The 4,520-nt window shown below is 48.0% G+C and overlaps 1 pseudogene; it reads right to left on the bottom strand.

Annotated features, from left to right (window-relative positions):
• Positions 1 to 3,163: 3,163 nt before the first annotated feature.
• Positions 3,164 to 3,994, bottom strand: LOC142846918 (small ribosomal subunit protein uS5 pseudogene; annotated as a pseudogene).
• Positions 3,995 to 4,520: the final 526 nt, after the last annotated feature.

Consider the following 4,520-nt stretch of genomic DNA (forward strand, 5'->3'; position numbering starts at 1 on the left):
TGTGTGTGTCTCTCTCTCTGTGTGTGTGTGTGTGTAAGACTGTGAAGGCCCAAAGAGGCCAAAGGTCAGAAAGTTTGGGACTTGTTTTTAGTTCATTGACAACTCAAACAAAGGTAAATCAGAGTTCTGCTCAGTCAAGGCTATTGTCAACAGGTGTGGCTAGTCGCCAGACCTTGTGCTCCTGAAATAAGGAAGTAGCTGGTTCCTGCCTAAAACAAAAGTCTAAGGATCCAACCAAGTTCCAGGTCCCTTTATGGAAATAACTTGGGATTCCACGCAGGGAGTGGTTTGCCTAGGGAGTGTTTGGTCTAGGGCCTGAGTCAAGGGCCTGAGGGGTGACTGTACCCCAAGACTTTCAATTTGTATGTTAATGCAGTCCTTTTGTTCTGCTCCTACCTTTTGAAATCAGGGGTATAGTAACCAGTTGAAAACTAAACACGGACGAATTTTCAGTACTCACAGAAATTCCCTCCTGACACTACCCTATATGTTTCTGTGTTTTATTATTTTCATTCATGTCTTTGTACTCTTTACTATATTTCTAAATTTCCATGCCTCCACTCTGGAAGAAAGGTAATTTTGTCGAGGCTGGCCCCCGACATAAGACTGAAGAAGGAAGGAAGGGAGAACACAGGGCTTTTCTTCCTATTCCTCTCTGCCCTGGCATTATCTCCAGCACAGACTGGGCTCCTCCACAGCTGTCATGTGGAAACACAAATTCCATGCAGGGGAAGCTTTGTGTGTCCCACACCTTTGAAATTGCTTTCTGGGACACTTGGGTTGATCTGTCTGCCAAGGCAGAGGGTCGGTAGCCTCTGTTAATGATGTCACCTATTAAAGGCAGTTATCTCTAAGTGGCGGTATTACTGATGAATCTCCTTCATTTTGGTCCTTTGTTAAAAACGCAGGGAATGTGCCCCTCACCTCTCCCGCGCTCTCTGATGCGCAGTGCCAGCCTTCACCTGGTATTTATTTTCGGGAACCCCTAATTGCAGCTCATCAAGCATTTATCTTGCATTTACAAGCTCTCGCTGCAGGTACATTTTTAGCCGTCCTCAGGAAAGCAACATAATTGCAGGAGAGACTATAGAAGTGAGCAAGAGAGAAAGCAAGCAATGAGCGCTGTAGCTTCTTAAGCACGGTGACCTACACAGAGATGGACGGGAGAAAACAGCTTCTCACGTCGGATGCAGAAGGCAGGGAAGGAGCTTCGACGGAAACCACCGAGGTGCGCAGAAACCAGCACGACAATTTTATTCAACAACAGGATGCTGTATTATTCAACTCATGCATCTCAAAGCCCCAATTAGGTATGCTTTCCTTCCCCCAAAAGCATTTATTTCTGTTTTGAAGGTGAAAAACTTTGTCTGCACGGATCGGCTTATAACCTGCCTATGCTGTCCAGGATGTAACTGGCTAAATTCAAAATAAGTTTTGGACTTTAATGATCAGCTTAGTGATAACAAGCGCAGTTCTCCTGTCCCACAGGGGGACGAGCGGCAGTGCTGGGAGCTCTGCTGTCCCTGCTGCCCACGGACAGGAGCAGGAGCGGCCTCACATGAACAGTGGGGCTGTTGTTCCTTCACTTCGGACCACACACCCTGCCTAAGCTTCCCGCTTCTGTTCTTTGGCTCTCATGCTCCCCAGATGAGAGACGTGCATTATCACCTCCCATCTGTCAAGTAAAATTGAAAATCTCAGTCTCGCTGTGATGGCATGAAAAGTCAAGGTGCTAGCTCTCTCCTAAATTTTTTGTCTTCCTCCCAAAGTTTTAATTATATATGTACAGATGGGAAGGGGTTTGTGAGTATCCTCGGAGCAGTATATGGAACCCCCTGGAGCTGGAGTTACAGGTGGGTGGGAAACATCTGAAATGGGTGCTGGAAACTGAACTTGGGGCTTCTGCAAAAGCAGGAAGTGATCTTAACCACTGAAATACTCCAGCTCCATGTAACCATTGAGCCACCCCGGCCAGCCCAGTGTGTCCACTCAGCCACCCCCTTCCAGCCCTGTGTATCCACTGAGCCATCACCCCAGTCCCATGTGTCCACTGAGCCTGTGTGTCTACTGCACCATCTCCCCAGCCCCAAAGTGGGATCTCTTACCGTCCCCTTTTTTTGTGTGTGGTGTTGGGGATAGAAGCCAGGACTGTGTAAGTGAGACAGGTGTTCTGCCGCTAGGCTATAGTCCCGGCTTTCTTTATTCTAATCTGTTCTCCAGATTCTGATCTTTTTTTTTTCTACAGGGGAAATAATAGATGTACTAAGTAAATAGTTTGTCTTTGACAATCCTAAACAAATTACATGGTATCTATAAGATAGGGAATTAAAAATAACTTCGAAGGTGCTTGTGCAAGGTGTGAGTGGTACAAGCCTGTGCTCTCAGCTCCTGGGAGGATAAGACAGATGGGCGTGCATCCAGGTCAGCCTGGGCTTCATAGCAAGATCCTGTCTCAAAAGTGAAAGAAGGGGGCTGGAGAGCTGGCTTGCTTTGTGTTCTTTTTTTTTTTTTTTTGGTTTTTCGAGACAGGGTTTCTCTGTAGCTTTGGGGCCTGTCCTGGAACTCGCTCTGTAGACCAGGCTGGTCTCGAACTCACAGAGATCCGCCTGCCTCTGCCTCCCGAGTGCTGGGATTAAAGGCGTGCGCCACCATTGCCCGGCTTGCTTTGTGTTCTTGCAGAGGATTTGAGTTTGGTTTTCAGCACCCACATGGTGACTCACAACCATTTGTAAGTCTCTTTCTAGGAGATCCACTGCCCCCTTCTGACTTCTGCAGGCACCACACATGCACAGGGTATATATACATACCCCTGGCAAAACACTCATGCACAAAAGCAGGATGAGAAAAATGGCCCAGTGGTTAAAGACACTTGCTGCCAAGCCTGACAACCTGAGTTTGATATCGAGGTATCACGTTATAGAAGGAGAGAACCGACTCTTCCAAGTTGTCCTCTGGTCTCCACATGCATGCCATGGTACACACACACATGCACGCACACGCACACACACACAGGATATAGGGATATCGCTTATAGTAAAAAGAAACTGTCTGGAGCCCACAACAGGAGACTGAACTTTCAATTTTGAAAGACATCAGCTATTTTATTTTATTTTTATTTTTTTAACAGACTTAATTCACTTTTATTTTCCTTGTATAAAAACCCTTATGTGGTAGCCACAACTGGAGCCTGGGTGCTCTGAACAGAGACTCTGGTGTGGGTTTTCACAAGATGGTCAGTGAATTCCTGATAAGGAGACTTGGTGAACACAGTCTCTTTCCAGAGGTCGGGGGTCAGGTAGCTGTAGGTCTTAGAGATGGCATCAAAGGTGGTCTTGGCAAAGTTGCCGAGGGTGGCAGTACAGCCCCTGGCTGATGTGTAGCAGTCATCAATGCCAGCCATCATCAGTAGCTTCTTGGGCACAGGAGCGGAGACTATGCCAGTGCCTCTGGGGGCAGGAATGAGACGCATCAGCACAGAACCACAGTGACCTGTCACTTTGCAAGGAACAGTGTGGGGCTTGCCAATCTTGTTCCCCCAGTAGCCTCTCCGCACAGGGACAGTTGAAAGCTTGGCTAAGATGATGACCCCTCGGATGGCAGTGGCTACCTCCTTGGAGCACTTGACACCGAGACCTACGTGACCATTGTAGTCCCCAATAGCGACAAAAGCCTTGAACCTGGTCCGCTGGCCTGCCCTAGTCTGCTTCTGCACGGGCATGATCTTCAGAACCTCATCCTTTAGGGAAGCTCCCAGGAAAAAGTCAATAATCTCAGATTCCTTAATGGGCAAGGAGAACAGGTAGATCTCCTCTAGGGACTTGATCTTCATGTTGTTAACCAGGCGGCCCAGCTTGGTGAGGGGAATCCACTCCTTGTCTTCAGCTTTACCTCTGCCCCTCAGACCACTGCCCAATCCTCCGCAGAAGCCGCCATGGCCTCCTAATCCTGCCCCCCCCCCCCCCCCCCCCTGCACCACACCGGCGTTATCCACCATTTGGTATTTTCCAGAAGAAGAAGAAGCATCAGCTATTTTAAAGGGACGAAAATTTTAATGTGTTTGACTTTGTAAAGACGGTGGGACTTTTATAGTTATGTATGTTTTAAATGTGAGATCTTGGGGATGGATGAGAAAGGAAAGGTTGTGGCTGACAGTGATGTGTTTGTGTGTCGAGTTGACAAGGGGTCAGTTGTGCTGGCTGGTCTTATGCCAACTTGACACAAGCTAGAGCTATCTGAAAGGAAGGTACCTCGAGTTAGAAAATGCCTCCCTAAGACCCAGCTCTAAGGCATTTTCTTAACTAGCGGTTGATGTACGAGGGTCCAGCCCATCGGAGGTGGTGCCATCTCTGGGACTGTGGTCCTGCGTTCTCTAGCAAAGCAGGTTGAGCAAGCCATGGGAAGCAAGCCAGTAAGCACCATCCTTCCATGGCCTTTGCAACAGCTCCTGCCTCCAGCTTTCTGCCGTGTTTGGGTTCCTGTGGCTTCTTTTATGATGAACAGCGATATGGAAGTGTAAGTCA

This window comes from Microtus pennsylvanicus, chromosome 3, assembly GCF_037038515.1.
Source record: "Microtus pennsylvanicus isolate mMicPen1 chromosome 3, mMicPen1.hap1, whole genome shotgun sequence".
Lineage (NCBI taxonomy): Eukaryota > Metazoa > Chordata > Mammalia > Rodentia > Cricetidae > Microtus > Microtus pennsylvanicus.